The sequence below is a fragment of the Hermetia illucens genome, chromosome 5 (genome assembly GCF_905115235.1).
Source record: "Hermetia illucens chromosome 5, iHerIll2.2.curated.20191125, whole genome shotgun sequence".
Lineage (NCBI taxonomy): Eukaryota > Metazoa > Arthropoda > Insecta > Diptera > Stratiomyidae > Hermetia > Hermetia illucens.
In genome coordinates this window covers 80,214,636-80,233,058 of record NC_051853.1, presented here as the reverse complement: position 1 = coordinate 80,233,058, position 18,423 = coordinate 80,214,636, and the positions used below count along the sequence as shown (strand labels likewise).

At 44.2% G+C, this 18,423-nt stretch overlaps 1 protein-coding gene across 2 annotated transcripts in view; it reads right to left on the bottom strand.

The window, feature by feature from the left end:
• Positions 1–18,423, bottom strand: part of LOC119657377 (neprilysin-1) — a 153,939-nt gene that overhangs the window by 128,192 nt on the left and 7,324 nt on the right. Inside the window, exon 1 of one of the 2 annotated variants that reach the window (XM_038064262.1) lies at positions 1,412–2,014. The exons of the other annotated variant lie outside the window; for it this stretch is intronic. The gene's annotated coding sequence lies outside the window, so the exon portion shown is untranslated. Of the gene's footprint in view, positions 1–1,411; positions 2,015–18,423 lie in introns of those variants that run through there. 2 annotated transcript variants of the gene reach the window in all.

Sequence of the window (18,423 nt, the reverse complement as noted above, 5' to 3'; positions counted from 1 at the left end):
CGATGGAAAAACTGTTGGAATATGGATACCAATTGCACCATCTATTCATTGACTTTAAAGTGTACACGACCATGAGAGAATTCGGTATCCCAACGAAATTGATAAGACTGACTAGGCTGACCCTGACCAATGTGCGAGGCCAGATAAAAGTAGCAGGATCACTCTGAAGACCATTCGACATCAACAACGTCTACGGCAAGGGGATGCCCTATCATGCGTCCTCTTTTACCTGGCCCTCGGGAAAGTGATCCGGTGATGTTGAGGTAAATGGAAGGGGTACGATCCTCTTTAAGTCCACCCAACTACTGGCCTATGCTGACGATATCGACATCATGGGAACAACGACCCGAGACGTACAAACTGCCTTAATCCAGATCGAGCAGGCGGAAATGGGCGCGAGATCTTGGGCTACACATCAATGAAGGCAAGACAAAATATATGGTGGCAACGTCAGCACCGGAAACCAACCAACCAACAACACACAAACCGCACTGGTCAAACGGGAAAAATGAAGATAGAGAATACAACTTTGAGCGATACGATGACCGTCAGGTTGTGGATAAAATCCTTCTCAATAGGATGATCCAGCCCGGAAAATCTATAAGAGCAATATCTATGGTAGAAAAAGAAGACGAGGCAGACCCTGCCTAAGATGTAGCGATGGCGTAGATCAGGACGCCAGGCAGCTTTTAGGGATATCGAAGTGGTGGACCTCGACGCAAAATCGGGATGTCTGGAGTTCCTTATTAAGCAGGCCTAGACCGGATACCGGTTGTTGCGCCGTTGATGATGATGAGATGGAAAATTAGGGCAACTGTTGTGGTAGTGAGTAGGTCAAACATTAAGGCAGGAGGATAACGCCATTGCGGGTTATGCGTTGCACAGGAATCAACTACCCCAGAATGGTAGACGAGTGTGCTTCACCAGAAACACGTATCGCTGATTACTCGTATGTAAAACAGAAATTTCTGTATGTATGTAATTTAGGCCACTTGGCGAAAGAAACTGGGCGACGTGATCCTAGTTCTGATATAATTGAAGGTAGGCATGCATGTAGGTCTTCTAATAATGGTAATGGCAATAAGAAGTTGATTGCAAGCAAACCAAGTAAATTAAGGCTCCATCTTTGCTTACACTAACCTTGCTGTAAGGAATTGTTTACTTAACCAAAGATAATTTCCCGAGTCACCTGCAGGTGATGTCCTCTTTAATGCAGCTAACTATATTCACATATGCTTTGTAAACAAAATTCGACTACAAACTATTTTTATATGTCTCTATGTTTGTTCATATGTGGAAATTAATAACTTGTGCTTTACGCTAGTACAATGGCTCAAAGTATGTTGCTACCCTTGATAGAACGTCTTTGAGTTTGATATGATGGAAAATAATGCTGTAAGAAGTTGGTTACCTGTTTTCTGCCCAAACTCTCGAAATTTCAGCCTCTATTCCATTTCAACTTCCACTGAACATATCTTGAAACTTGAAATTCACCCCCGAAACTGCAATGCTTCATACACAATAAGAAAATTTAATCCCTTGCGGAGGGTGGCTCACGCTTTCCGGAGCAATATTCATTACAAAGCACTATCTAAAAACAAACACTTCACCACAATACCCTCCCAGAACGTTACAAAGGCAATCTTGTACGCGATTTACACATTTATGCATATATAATATACAAATAACGACGACCAGAATCGAGCAGACACCTGTCGATATGGCGAGCTTGGGCCCGACTGTAGCTCAGGTGAGTGCGTTTCGTCGCGAGTTCTGAGAATTTTGGCCCGATAAAGGTGCAAAATGAAAATTTTCGTAATTCTCAAGCGGCAGACACTAATCGAAACTAACTACAGATTAGCACTTCCACACATTTCATTTGAAAAACTCTCGACGGGAACTAGTTCTGAAGACTGACCGATTGGGCTAGCTTAGTGGGTCTTTTGAAAATCAGATTTTTATCTTTCCGGACTTTATCACAGAGGGTGATGGTGCGCCTCACTTGACACGTATTTTTACGGGCGAGCTCCTGGTCGACTGGCTGCGAACACCGCGTGTCCTGGGCTTATAAACTTGCAAGGATTCAAGTGTTGTCGATACGAAGGGGAAAAGCTGCTGGTGTCCCTGCCGGCAGGATATGTGTTCAGTATAACATTTTGCCCCACGACGGAGAGACTATGAGAGCTTGCAGGAATCTTGAAATGAAAGCTTGCAGTGTCCAGAGTCGCACCTGATTGTTCTAAGGATTCACAATTTTTTGAAACATTTCTAATTGGAATAGTTTATATAGGAAGCTGTGTCCGTATATCCTCTCTCAGAAACACCTGTGCTACGCGAATTGTTAAAGGTACAGTCTTGAATGCCACACAGTAGTCGGTACCCTCATTCAAGAGCCACTATGTTATCTTACCTGCATATGCATAATTTCTGCTGGAAACCATACCCGGCACTCGTAACATTGGTTAGGTTGTCTTACTGTTGAGGGAGCAGGTTTTCTATTTACGCACTTAAACCGTTGATTAAGGGCTTTAACTCGTGGTTCTTCCTTGAAATTGATGCCCAGAATGCTATTTACATGGAATCAATAGAAAAAAGTGCTGCTGCAGATTATCTTATCGTTAATAATATCTGGCAGCGGATAAACGCCTTCCTCTATTCGCATGAGTGTGTTTATTCACGAATCGATTAAGCTCGGTTCGCTTTCATCGAGAGCACTCTATGATAACCAGATAATCAGGAATTAGTAATAAATTAAATGAGTGACAATGCCTGGTTCAGTGTTTCTTTGTTGCGAATTCATTGATTTCGATATCTCGTCAATTATTCAAACGCTAATTCCCATGGCTGATATCTGGCCTTGCTTATGGCTATAAAATGTTCTTTTCACAAAGAATGGAGATAAGTTTGGCACGTATTTTTTTCACGATTCATTCGAATATGTGATTCTAATCCGTGTGTGAAGTGAAAGATTAGATAATGCTGGGGAAGGTGCTATACTGATGCTTGAGAAAGTGGTGTTGACTAGTCGTTCATGACTGTATTCAGGATGAATCGTCAACACTAAATTTATGGATTTTCATTAATCTCAACTGACAAATACGAATAAAAAAAAGTTCGTTTACAACAATATTTTTTAATGTTGAAACTGAAAGGCTGCGCGTGTCAAATAAGATCGTTAAAAATCAGTCTTGTCCTGACATATTGTGACGAAAAACTCCGCCATAGCATGGCTATCCTAAACCCAGATAAAGGAAAAGGGTTTTTTGGGAGTAAGGTAGGTGAATGCGATGTCGATGAGCGCGCAGTCCATCTCATTTTGCCAAAACAGTTGCTACTCGATAAGGGTGCGATGACGGACAACCACCACTCTTTAATTTTCGTCCTTGTAGCTGTGTAGTGTAAATAGCTTTACGCTTCTTAGCAATGGGACCACAATAACCATCACAACCGATTCTAAGACAGAGCGATAAGCAAACGCCACTCGCAAAGCCCCCCGTCTCTGCTTACCCGTTGCATCAGCATGCCAAGTCTGCTGTGTGCCTGTTAATTGTCCGTCCGGCAACAAGTGCCGAGCATGCGCGACCCTTCTGGCATCACGATTCTTAGCAGACTATTTATTGTAGAAAGCAGAAGTCCGCCCCTAGGATGAATCTCTGTGCTATTCCCGACGTAATTTCCCTCCTTCTCTGGCCCTCTAGCGTCTCATAGAGCAAGGAGCGGTCTTTCAGGTAATCCTCAGGTATCAACAACGAGGAATTTTCCAAGCATATCTGTCTATCTTACAGGATTGCAGGCATTTCTGACATCAAGCATTATGAGGAACACTATCGATTGAGATCGGCGGCTGTGTGCCATGGCCACGGCCTCCATAACAGCATCCACTGTAGGTCTCCCTGGAGGACTGTTTGAGGCAACGTACTTGGTACTATCCTCAGTAAAACAAAAATAAAATGATGAGATTAGGGAAAGAGATGAATAAAGTATAGTTTAAGCTACATCCCAACTAATAAAAGGCCTTCAATGTCTTTAAAAGCAAAAATGATCATGTTGAGATATCTAAGCCTCGGAGAAATTTTGGAGGAAGGGTCGAAAAAGCTTCCATTGAAGCTGGGCGCTTCGGATAGCAGTAGACATTTTTTCCATTTGTACCTAACTCGCAATGTTCATGTATTATGCATGTGTTTATATGACATGGGGGAGAGGCACAGCCTAGTGCAATCGATTCCCCTGTCGAAACGAATATCCCGAATTCATTTATGTTACAGGATTTCCAATAGTGGATGTGCAGTTGGGACACATCAGCTATAAAAATCTGATGTCTGATGGATCATAGAGAGGGCACTTAGTAGAAAATGTTCCGTGGATCGCGCTTGCTCATTACACGATGAACACATATCATCTTGGATAATTCCTATTCTGAATACATGCCCAGCTAGTGAATTATGAGCTGTCATAATACGTACAATAAGTCCGGATAGGTGAGTGGTTAGAGCACAAGGCTGTCGCAAGGAAGGTCACGATTCAAATCTCACTTGTGGCAGTGGAGTTTTTTGTGAATGAGTACCTAAGTCAAATCAGGGTAACAAATCTCGGGCGAGCGCAATGGTGACTACACTTTCTCCTACAGTGTACCGTAGTATACCGTTAAGGTATTGAATGAAGTGCTCTAACACACGTCAAGGCCCTGATGCAATATGGATTGTTGCGCCAACAATTATTATTATATAATGCGTACAATACTCCTGTAAGTCTTCCTGCTTTTCGACAGGATTAATTTATCAGTATATTTGTTTGTTTCTGACCAGAATAGTTTGGTCTGTCTAGCAGCATTAAGGTTTCGCCCCCTGTCATTATGGCAAGCTTGTTCCCAGCTTTTGATAGCAGCATCAACCAATGCTGCTGACACCCCAATTCCTGGTTCCGGTCCGGGCATGGCGAAAGTTGAAGCCTCTTTTGCAGGTACCCAGAGTAAATCCACCGTATTGAATCTAGAAACAGAGGTCAGTCGGTTTCTACATTCCTGAACGATTTTTGAAGCAGTCAAAGTACTACTCAACGCCCTCAATACAGCTCGAGCCACAAATTGCAATGTACCTACTCTTCAATCGCTCGTCAATCAGCCAGGTTTTCGTCCTTAGGATCGAATTAACTTCAGCCTGAAAGATCGTTGTGTAGTGTCCCAAAGGAAAAACCCACTTCTCGTTTTTATTTGAGAGGAGAAGTCTAGCTCCAGAACTATTTTCTGTTTTCGAGCCATCGGTTTAGAAGACGTCAGTATATCCTAACACACATTCTTTTGTTTCTTCCTAGTTTTCTTTACATTTCAAAATAACTTCACATCTTCTACCAAGTAGATGTATGGGGATCCGAGAATCAGAAGGTATTGCGAAAACTAGATGCAATTCTCCCAATAACTCTTTCCATGCTCTGTGCCCCACCTCTGTTGTTCCCCCATAGATCTAATTGAATTAGTTTATGAGCTCAGTGCAATATTCTAAATAATTTTTTGGCAGTGCGGCTACTCCACAGTGAAAACTTTTTTGTTTCATCTTAACGCACCACATAGACAAATATCAGCATAATGATAACAACGTTTATCCAAATTGCTAGATGAGGCCTAAGTTCCCATGTCGAAGCAATAACACAGGCAATAGCCTGCATAACCCACAAGCTGTGAGAGCTCTTTTCATATTTATCTCTACATGGTTGTTCCAAAGAAGCTTCTTGTCTAGAATATTTTAGTTCTTCGGAGAATTGAAGGGTTGCAACCCTCATCTCTGTAAAGCAAAGACCATTCAGTTTCCTCCTTTTTATAAATAATGTCATCGTGGATATTATTTGGATTTACTGAAATGATGATGTAGCCTGAAGCACCAATTGCCAATCAATGAACGGCGCGTTGTGTATTTCAACACATAGTTCCGAGATCTCGATCAACAACTAGCCCAACCAGTCTTTCCAGATGTTTCAACGAAAATGATGTTAAGCTGATTTGTCTGAAGTTCTTTGGATTTGAATATCTGTCCCATGCTTAGGTGTGAGAACTGCCTTAATCCCAGAGTAAGACATCCTCGAAAAATATTTCTTAAAACTTGCTCTAACTACTATATTTCCTCTTTTGGCATCGCTAGCTAGATATTATCCATGCCAGGTGCTTTGAAGGGTTCAAAGGATAGTATAGCAACTCCAGCTTTTTCATTGGCAACAACCGCTCCAACCAATTCCCCATGCAACATTTTCGTGTTGAAGAGTTTCCAGAAATAGCCCCTGACCATTCTCACCGTTTCTCCCGGATGCTACTTCCCAGAGAATTCCATTCGATTTTCTAAGAGAGTCCAACTTGACTGACTTATCTTTTTTAATGTCTCTGCACAGCCTGCGATTGACCCTTTCTCCTTCTAGTTCCTCGCAGTAAAGGAGCTTCGCTTTGAACCTTTTATGAGCCCAACCAACCAATCTTCAATCTTATTGCTTTTACCAGAACTTTCGCCTCTAGAAACAAATTCAAAGCACTCTAAAAGTGTGTGACTCAGAGTTCCAATTTATCTTCTATTGCCAAGGATGTCCTTAGTAGCTTAGGTCGCTGCGCTAGGACGTTTCCCCTTTTGCCGTTAACCTGGTATTGTAAATTGAGCGCAACTAAATCCTGTGAACAAAATTGTCTCAGCATATTTGCCTTTAGAAATTTCGACATCAGGATGCAGGCTCTCGGTCTCGAGGATCTTTCATCGAAAAAGATCCTAGTCACTTTTACTGATCCAGTACCACAAGTTTTGTTAAAACAAACCCATAGTTCTTGTACCAGAAATATATAAGGGCAGTCTTGCAACTTTGCCAGTAGGTAGGAAGAGGCTTTGGTATGCTGCAGGTTAATTTTACTAACCTTTATGTTTGTAGACGTAAGTGTAGTCTAATGTGAAAATCGTCGAGTCTACTGCATCCAATGTGGATCTAACTAGGGTTATCAGCCTGTCCTCACTTTCTGCCGAAAGCTCCACTTTCTTGGGTCCGATTTCTTTGGATGGTGGTGTAGAATCGTCCATGTCCTTATTCCCAAGAAACAACGCCTTCTTTCGCAGTGCCTGCCATTGTCGTCAGCTGGGAGCCTTGCCAGCTTCGCGGAGTCCAGGCTGCATGGATCTGGTGGACATACCGGTATTAGATCAGTTGCGTCCAGTGCAAGACATACCGAAATCTCTACCAAACTAAGGAGTACGGCACCCGTGTTGAAACGCAACACCACGCCGAGGCCCGAAGGTCTCTTCTCGCTTAAGTATAACCACAGCCCCATGAAACTCCCACTAGGTGGCCTACCGCAAATAACCGAGCTGTACTCACATACAACGGGAGTTCACCCGAAGTATGAGAGTCCAGGAGCTATCTCGGTTCCCATGGTACCAGTATACCCCTGGTTAGGTTTCGTGGCCAATCACCACTTCAGATGAGTCCTCGTGCAGACTCGGGTCTGATCGCCCTGATTGGGCCTTTGGAGCATTCGCCTACTGCATCACGGCCGGTAAACCAAAGTGAGTACAGCGTCTCCCGGTGCCACCACTATGGAGATTCTCCTCGGCTACTTCGTTTTGGTTTGACCTACAGGGTTGCCGCCCCGTCTTCCTCACCGCCACCTCTGAGCACCTGTGACAATCAGGCAAACAAACGTTATGCAAGGAAGCGGAGCGCGACCCATGGGACTTGTGCATAGGCATATATCAAGGATAAACACTCAACACCGATCGCCAACCCTGATTTACTGCAGGATGTCAGTACTCTTTTCCTGCAAGTTTAATTGAACCTCCTCATAGTTTAAGTAGATCCCGAGTAAATTCCCGAGGTAACCACAGAAAAAATCATGGACGCTGCGAAGAAAATTGTCGAAAATAAATCTCCAGGCTGAGACGGCATTCCGAATAAAGCTCTGGATTTCCAAATTGGTTCGCTCAAACATTAATGACGTGCTTTAAAGAAGGGATCTTGTCATAAGCCTTTGTGCGATCCTTAGTTTTATTGACCTATATACCTATCAAACGGCATCGGTAAATTTTTCAAACGGATCATCTATAATAGGTTTATGTCGATCATAGAAAGGAGGTGTTTTCTCAAGTTCAAGCTGCCTGAACTCCAAAAGGCGTGATCTACTTTTAATGTAATCAATACGGTGGCGAAAATTGTGGAAGCAACAATGAAAGCCAATAAGTATTGCATGGTAGTTACTATCGATGTGGGAAATGCCTTCAATTCTACGAGGTGAGGAAAATAATTGAGGCTTCAACTAAATTAGGTGCTCCGAAAGATATGGTACTCATAGTCATAGAATTCCTTCATTAGAGGTTATTGTGTTACGATTCGGTCCACGGACCTAAGGCGTATCGAACAAAATGTGATGTTCCAAAAGGATTGGTTCTTGGCCCCCTCCAGTAGACAATAACGTACGACGGAATTTTGTTCTATCAGCGCATAGGGAGGGCATAGGGATCAGAAAACACCAGTTGCACGGCCCAGTGCATTGGTGATATATTGTATGTGGGCCAGACGGGAATTCATAGTCATTCGAAGATAGGTGACTTCTCTAAAAGTTGTGATGGGAAAGTTGTAGATTTTGGAGATGTCTCTCTACATTTTCGGCGTTAAGTAGTGGTTTCTACGGAAGACAGGGTTTGGAAGGAGATGAGGGTAATTTAGAGTGCAAGTGTTGGGAGGTAGGAGCAGTTGTGAGGACAGGAATTTGTCGCATATAAAAATATTCGTGCCATTGCAGGTGGTTCGTACGGCATATGCGAAGGACACAATGGTCGATTGACGGGTTTATTATCGGGCGGCCGGTGGATCGGGGGGTTTGAGTAGGACGGGAAGGTGGCGCACGTTTCTGTCCATTCTCCACCGCAAAATCGAACGAAAGACGAGCAGTTACGGTAGTTGAGTCGGGGGCCGTTCGCCCCAGGCACTTAGGTGCCTGCTCTGGGGAAAGGATGGTTTCGCTCTTCTATGGATTTTTGGGATAGTTTACATTTCGAGAAGTAGTTGTAAAGCTCGTCTAAATACGAATTCAGATGAGCGTCGCTTATAAGGGGGATGTTTTTGGGCGAGCACTCTTCTAGCGGAAAAGTGGGTGTTGAAATGGCGGTGGTTGATGATTCAGGGTAGGATGACAGAAATGCTTGGGGCGCATTTCTTGTCGAGCCTAACAATTTTTCATTTTTTGATGCAACTGCTGAAGCTACCACGGTCTTTGGACTGGCGAAATGGATGGAGGAGGGGGCGTGTTTTCTCGAAGTTCGGGGTCAGGAAGCGATTAAGAGAAGGAGCTCGTTCTGGTTTGCCGCGGTAGGAACGATGAGCGTGAGAGGAGGTTGGAGACGGGCTCGTTAATTTCGTTAATGCCAGCGTCCACGCTGGTAGTGAATAGTGGATGTTCGCCTTTTGCGCCGGAAAGATGTTTTGGGGAAAGATGGCACATTGTTGGGAAATTTTCACAAGGCAAGAACGGATTTTCTGAGCCCTTGTAGGTGGCAAAATTCAGCTCAGCGGTAGCACCTTCTCGCTAATTGACCTGTCTGCGAGCAAATTTAATCCATGAGATGTGAAGATTCCGGAAAATGTCTGTTATAGTCACCGCCGGAGGGTTTTTTATATTTAGCATCCTGGAGGATATCCTCCAGGATACTAAATATAGGAATAGGTAATTTAGAGAATCGATGGTATCAGTTCTTCGCATACTTGGTAAATTATTTCATTGTATTGACGAACTGTCGGGTCAATGGTATTCAAAGATTGAAATTTGGATTTGGGGACTGTGTGATCGTGGTAGCTGATGCCTAGGACGGTTTCAAGAAAAGGAAACGGATTTAGAATGACAGCAATACTACTGCTGATGAGAAACTACTCGAAGTAAGAATGGGCAAACCTTTTGTTGAAGGTGAGGAGGACTGGGCTCTAAGGGGGCAAGTTGCTGCTGGGGAAGGTGGGTATCAGCGTTTTGGTGCGTCGTTCTGATACCACAAAATTTTTGCTGCTGCGTGGTAGTAAGAGAAGCAGAATCCAATTGGCTCAGGTCTTCAGAACCAGTCTGCAGCATCCGCAGGTGGTGTGGTGTAAATTTATGGAGGCTCGGTACTGGTTCGTCCGTGGACCGTAATGGCTCAACCAATCAAAACAAGTCGACTCCCCTTCTGAATCGGCCAAAAGCTGAAGAAAGAGAAGACCAAAGTGTAATTTTCATTCAACTCTTAAGTCTCAGCAAACATGCTATCTTTGACACCACCGTCATAGACGAAGATTTGTTTAAAATACACTTAAAAAAAACATTTATTCGAAATTGCGGCTTACATGAATGCATGAATGAATAATGTAAGGCAATATGATAATTCTACAATCGTATATCCCCAGTTTCAATCATTTCAATCTAAGCTTGAAGCATTAATGATTATTTATTGCTCTTTATCGAACCGAGCCCACCATTCAATGTTACTGAAAATTAAGACTTTGACACTAATGGATGCCCACGAATGTATCGCCATTGCACTGTTTATCTTATCTGGGAAAGAAAGATTTAAAAAAAAAAATTCTGAATATCATTTAAACCAATATTTATCAACTAATAACCCACAAACAGAAGATAGTTCAAGGAAATAGCGCTAATTTGCGTAATTAGAAAATTTCCTCTAAATCTCATTTAAGATGATTGAAGACATCGGTTAATGATATTTTCGTATTCTCGCCACTTTGAAATGTAAACGAAGTAATTGATAATATGAATCTATAGATACCGCCGTGTAAAAGCTTCGGAAGTATCAGAAACTTGATTACCGTGAGTTCTATGTTAATGCTCTGTCAAAATAGCCAAAGGCCACCCTGAAGTTCCACCAATAATATTGTGCGTTTAAAAATGCTCTTCAACATGTGTAGTAATAGAAATTATCCACATGATGCACATGTTAAAGAGATAATAATACTATGTGGAATCCTCGTCAGGTATGGCTGAAATGAAAGGAAAAGCAAACAAGAGAAAAATTTGCATAATAGAGTCATTTCGAAGCCTCCAGTGCTGAAATATTCATACCATGCACGTGTACATCCATTATCAAATCCATATTCCCATGCATTGACATTGACCGAGAAGGAGTCCTTGCAAAAAAGCTGTTTTGGGTAAGGAACACCTTCTCTCACCACAGGACTCTGCAGGCGTACAAGTGTGACACGAAGTAGAGGTTAGTGACTCGCGACAATTGGAAACAAACAAAACTAGGGGAGAAGACATGGCACAGATGCGTAATTGGACTTGGCTCTGGTTTGATGATACTTTTAATGGTATCGTAATACGATCCTTACTCTCAAAAGACGACGCAAAAATGGCTGCCAATTTTAATTGATTTTTAAATTCTAATTATTTTGAAGGTACTTTTCTCTAGAAGTAAGTCTCCTTTCCTTTCGCAATGATACAAGGCCTGATACGGACATGCATTCATACCCTTACGAATATACCCGTGTAGGTAAGCTTTGCAGGATACCCGCTATAAGGCCGATCAGAAGACGTTGCGTGGATAGAATTTTTCCATCTTGTGACGAATTTAAGATTCAGGTTTCAATTCCGTTCCAATCTGGGAAGGGCGACATCAATCAATATTTTTTATACACTCGTAGATGCGCTGCCGTACGGCATGAGAGACGGCATAATTCGAATTTTGAAGAAATTGGAAGTAAAAACCATAATTATAGTCGAAAGAGGGGAACTCGATATAAGGTGGGCAAGGAAGGATATCGAGTATCGGTGCTTTTGTCAGATTTCGCAATTGCAGCTCCTTTATTTAGGATATTTCTGAACAAAGCAGACATCGAACCAATTTTACTGGGAATTGCTATTTTTAATGAATTATTTCAAGTTCTCACTAATTTTATTCATGTTGCAATTGCGAGGGATTTTTTAATATATTTACTGCTCTGTATGCCGTTGGTTCAGTAAGAAGGAACACAAAGCTCTCCTCTCATTAATGAACCACAAATATCGGAGCTGATATGTTGCAGGTTCTTATTGTGGATTGGAGTCAATCGAAATTCGAACCGTAGACAATTAGTATATTCACATGAATTATGTAAAAGGATAGCGAATATTTAATTATGAAGCTCGGTTACAAATGGCTAGACGCTAATAAAAATCCAACATAATTCCAACATAGTTCCCACCAAAGTATTTCTGCACCTTCCTAGAACCTTTGTTGGCGTATAAGGACATGAGCTCCGCCCTTGAAGTCACAGTTCGCATTGAGATATCAATATAAACGGACCGTCGCCGGAAGTTCAAAGTTGTACTGCTAGACAGAGACGAGTCGTCATTATCAACTTGATTTGAGTAAAGGGTCAAAGAGTAGTGTAGGCCCCAGTACGAAAATCTGGGGAGCCCCTGCTGAACGAACACCAACACCAACTCTACTACCAAACCCTGTCTCCACTTCCACGTGGTGATCGTTAAGAGTTCTTTCTTAGTGAAAAGTAGCAAACGGAGAAGCATGAAGGCGATTCTCTCGTGCTTTCTTTTTTGCTGGTAGGGTAGGTGAATGCATTTACGAACACAATGTTGGACTCCCGGTTCGGTACGTCCTCGGACTACCAAATAAACACTCTCCCTCCCCATCATCAGAGAGCTAGCCTGGAACCGTTTGTCACATAACTTCGGGCTAGTCCCCGAACTCTCCCGCCTTGCGAAGCCTTCAAATCAGGGAATTCATTTCACCAATGGGAGGAGAGAGGAGGAGGGGAACTGTCAGTTCAAGGAACCCTCTGCCATCTGGCTCCTCCACCGGTCGAGCTCTATCTTCTTAGCAACGAGAAGGGCCCGAACGTAATGGGCAACACGGCTCCACCTGTCAGCCCCCCTAAGCATCTCTTCGACAATGTTGTCTGGAGAGAGATCCCCTGTGTTTAAATACAGCTGCTGACGAACCCCATCCCACCTTCCACAAGAAAAAAAGTTTGGTGGGCGTCGTCCACAACTCCATTGCAAAACACACAATCCGGAGAACGCGCCTTTCCAATCTTGTGCAGGCAAGACTGAAAACTTCCATGCCCACTTAAAAATTGGGTAGGGAAATAGTCAGTCTCACCATGCTTCCGATCCAACCCCGCACCTAAGTTGCCACCTCCCTTGGCTCATCTCCCTTGCACTTGTATATGGCTTGACGCTTCCTAACAAGAAGGGCAACGGGGATTACTCTCGCGATCATCATCACAGCCGGTTCAGGGACATTGCGGTACGCAGACGCCACCCGCAGAGCTCCCCGTCTCTGTACTTGCGCGAGACGTTTATGGTATACCTCCTTGTTAAGAGCGTCAGCCCATACCTCTGGACCGTAGAGCAGGACAGACTGTGTGAACTCATCAGGAGACGTCGCCTGCTAGAGGTAGGACCCCCAATGTTTGCCATTAGCCTATTTAACGCCGAAACTCCAGCTGCATCCTTGTTCGCTGCTGCTTTGATTTGCTCAAAAAAGCTCATCTTTGAGTCAAGAGTCAACCCGAGTTACTTTACCGCAGATTTTGACTCAATTAGCGACTCGCCGAACGATATGGGACGCAGGGTCGGAATTCTCTTTTTAGTCAGGATGACTACTTCGGTTTTTTCCAATGTGAGGTTGAAACAATGAGTAGTCATCTATCCGCTTATCCGTCACATCAATATGCCGAGCCTGATTTGCGCCTGTTCGACAGTGCGTCCAGCAAAAAGCGCTGCGACATCATCTGCATAGTCGACCAGGCGCGACTCTTCTGGCATGTCGAGTTTAAGTAGACTGTCATAGGTAGCGTTCGAGAGGTCCGGCCCTAGGATGGATCCCTGTGCTAACTCTTTTGACCCTCTAGTGCTTCATACAGCAGGGAGCGGTTCGTTAGATAGTCCCTCAATATCCGTAAGAGATAGTTCGGCACGGTGGAAGTACTGTCTAGTGTGCCTAGAATGTCTTTCAATTTTACGGAATTAAAGGCGTTTCTGACGTCAAGTGTTATGACGAGCACCACCCGTCGAGTTCGGCGGCTATGTGGCTCTGCTCGTCGAACGGCGTCCACGACTTGCATCACAGCACCAATTGTGGATCTCCCTGCTCTAAAACCAAACTGCCGGCGAGATAAATCTCCACCAGCGCCTATCGCTTCCGCGAGTCTAGTTCTGATGAGCTTTTCGAGCATTTTCCCAGCAGTGTCAAGCATACATAGTAAGTGGTATGCAGACGGCAATTCGGGGTCGCCTTTCCCTTTATGGATCGGCGCAAGCCTCACCACCTTCCAACGAGCAGGGAAATACCATTTTTCAGGTAAACGTTTAATGCGCCGAGCAGTATACTTCTGCTGGAATATCATCGTCTTCTTGCTTTTCATAAAGAGGACTGCCGGTTCCAACTGTTTTATAGAGAAAAGTGGACAGTCCTCTGCGCTCTCCGCGCCGACGTTTTCATCCCATACGGAGTGCGCAGGGAAGAGTGCCCTTACAATACGGTCCATCTGCTCGGCCTCAAGTAAGCAAGGTTTCCGCAGAGCCCCGGTTTTTCGAGTTACCAGTTTGTAATTGAGCCCCCACGGATCCCCATTCACCTCATCGACCAGATCTTGCCACCAGCAAACTTTGCTCTTGTTTATTGCGCTGCGGAATCTCCTTTTGGCTGATTTGTACTCCGTCATTATGGTACATGCTTCCTCCCGGTCGCCTAGCGGCCCCAACAGAAAGATCGCCGGGGTGGCGCACACCGAGAGTTTGTGTCCAACACTTCGAAAGCAATGTGTTGGTGGTTACTTGCCGAGAAGTCTTCCAGAACTTGCCACCCGTCCACCAGCAACAGCAGTGATTTCGGCGCGAAGGTTACGTCTGGAATGCTTCCCTCGCAGCCCGGGCGCCGAAACGTTGGGGTGGATCTGGTGTTTAGAACTACCAGTTCTGTTCTCGCCACCATTTCCAGAATTCGTTTCCCTCTGGAATATGTGCCCTAGCATTGAAGTCACCCCCGACCAGGATCAGCCCATCCGTGATTAAGTTAGCGTCCTCAAAAGCATCAAGCCTCCGACAAAAGTCCGGCATCGTCTCATTCGGGGTAAAATAGACACTAAAAAATGTTATCCCTGAACACCGAATCCAGAAAAAGCCGTCCCCTCGGCCTTGGGCAAGGACCCTAAGGAGGACGCCGTCCCGAACCCAGATGGCAGCGGTACCCGATATGTCAGGGTGCCATGAAACTGGGCCCTTGTTTCGGTACTGCTCACTGATGAGTACTAAATCAGCTTTGGTCTCCACAGCGAGCTGCGCTAGCAATTCGTGAGCGCTTGCACTCGGTGCATAATAATTTGTAGGATGCGAATCATTTTGACCGTGTCCTAGCTCTTTCCAGTTCTGCTATGAAAACTGGACATCGCCCCGATCCCGCAGTATGCGCAACGCCCTGATCGGTCGCTCCACGCTCCCTGCATAGGACGTCGCTTTCCTTTTCATTGCAGGTGTTCGCTTTATGGCCTGCCTGACCGCATTTACGGCATGTTGCTCTTCTGTCAGGTCCCCGACAGTTTGCAAATGTGTGCCCATAATCCAAACATCTACAACATTTGGTAGGGGCAGCCCGGATTCGTATCCTACACACTACCCAACTAATTCTTATTTTTCCGCTGTTTAGAAGCTTCCTCGCGGATTGCTCGGCAACCTTCACCACAGCGAGTTTTTGCCCTCGGGAGTTCGCAGAGATGATACCAATCCGGACATTGGTTACCTCCGGACATTCGCGTTTGATGGTGCTTTCTACCTGGTTCTTTTTTGTGAGACAGTCAAGGTCTCGGATTTCCAAAGAACACGTGGGTTCTCCCGTGCTTAGAAACGCACAAAATGTACAAACTGGTTTATTTTCGAAGTTTTGTAAGGCTAACAACCCTACTTGGAAAATTTAACTTTCTGAGCTACGCAACGAACTTCGGACTGGACGGATTCTACAACGATGCACCCGGGAACGCGAATGCGCAAACGATTTGAGCACTTTCTCATGGAACGTGCGCTTTCTGTTCAGAAAAAGAGCTGCCGAGCAGCTAACCTAAACCCTGTCCCAATATAAGTCTGACGTAACAGCTTTGTAAGAGATGCGCTAGACAGGGACCGATTTTCTGGAGGAGAGTCGCCGCCATATATGTTATAGCGACCATCCAGTAAACCATGTGCTCGGAGTAGTAGAGATAGTAGATTTCTAATCAGCCGAAAAACGAAACCTTTTGTTATCGGCTATGAAAACATAAGGTTACGCACTCGGTGTTTGCGAGGCATATTTCGAAATTTAAGCCGCAGTAACCTTTACACGCCTACAGAGGATATCTCAAAGCCTTCTACGAGGCAACAGAACAAATCTCGAAGCCTGCCCCAGATATGATATCAAAATCATACTTGGAGAGTTTTACAGCCAAGTAGGGACAGTATCCCGTATAAAGGCGATACATCGGCTCTCATAGTTTGTATAACTCTGCTAATGACAGTGGATTGTGAAGTATTCAACTAGCAGTGTCGTATGAAATAATTGTTGGAACTACTAGGTTTGCGCGGAAAACTGTCCACAAACAAACGTGGGTCGCTTCAAAGAGGACCAATTTCAACCAAATTGAGTACGTGTTGATTGAACGCCGCCACCTCTGAGCTTTAATGAATGCCAGAACATATGAGGGACCGTCGTACTCCGAGCTTGAAAGCAACCACACCTCGATTCAAGTGGGAAATGGATGCCGCAATAACCGCAGTCAACAGAGGACATGGAAAGGAAGCATTGGCAAATGATCTTCATAACCACCTGAAAAATGTTACCATTGGTAGGGGCACAAATATATTTCGCCACAATCGCAAAAAGTTAGAATGACTGGTTCGACCGTGAATGTAAGCGAGCAATAGGAGGAATGCTGCATACCGGGCAATTCCACAATCTCACTGACTGCAGGAATACACAGAGAAGACTTCACAGACCGAGAAAGCAAGCTTGGGAGAACCAACAAGCTTGTGAACTCGAAAAGTACAGCGAGTAACAAGTTAGCAAGATGAAGCCTTTTTCGCCTTGATGTTCATCCTGCTGGAACAAAGAGAGAAATCTGATTTCTGACCGTATGGGAGCGATGGACTGAGTGCTTTCATAATTTGCAGAACAACCAAAGTAAGACTATGGCCAAATGGTGGCAGCACCAAGCATGAAAGAAACTGAATTACACCAAAAATAAAACAGAGAATCAATAATTTATGATTGGCAACCAGGCATTATCTGTCCCATACTTAAAGAGGAAGATATCACGTAGTGCAGCGATTATATAGATATCATGTTGCTGATTCTCTTTCTATAAGCTATTCTCCGATATCTTGGTAGGTCGGATAGCACTATACTCCCAGAACATCATTGACCCATACTAAAGAGACTTCACCCCAGGGAAACCAGCAAACAGAGAAAATTTTCTCTGTGCGGCAATCGATGGAAAAATTTGTGAATAGGATAACAGTAGCAAGTTCACTCTCGAGTCAATTCTACATCAACAACGGTTAAAGAACAGCGAATGTCCTGTCATGCAACCTTTTCCACCTGACCCTGGTAAAGGTAATACGATATGATACTATATTATAAGTGCCAGAAGCACGAGATTTACAATCTACCTTCATCCAGATCGAGCAACTCACAATTAATGCGAAATCTTAGGCTGCACGTTAATGAGAGCAAGACGAAGTACATGGTGAGAATGACAGCGCCAAAAACCAACGAAATTATTATGATCAAATGACACTGGTTAAATGAGAACGAAAAAGGTGGGAGACAAACTTTGAGTCCGCTCATAATTTCTCCTTTTAGTGTCAAAAGTAGCAACCAATACGACGATGAAATTCACGCACGATTGTTGGAAGTGAACTGAGTCTGTTTGGGCTTGCAAAAATTATTCCGTTCAACACATCTCACCATAGGGTAGCTCCTATTGCTTATTGCACAAGATCAATATTCGTAGGCTTCTCCGGTGGCTTAGCTTCTTAGCAGGAACCCGGATCAATAGGTTGCAAATGGGCGGGTGCTGGTAGAAAAAGGCGACATGGTAGACCCTGCCTGAGAGGGAGCGACGACGTCGGCTAAGACGCGAGACACCTTTAAGTGATATCGAATGGGAGGATCTCGATGTAAAACCGGGATCTCTGGAAGGCATTTTTTTCAAAATATTTGGGATGGACAGTTTGTTAGTTTACATTCTTGATTTACCTCTTCAGCTTTTAAACGTTCTCACTCCACCGCTTCACCACTGATGTCGAAATTGCTAATCGGGGACCGTCTGATACATCACATACTATATGCAGTGCTCTTTGGTATGTATGCGGACCCCCACTTGAACACAACGTAGAATGGTATCAGCTACTACATGCACACAGACTGGTCTGTAAGGAATTGGTAAACCTCCCAA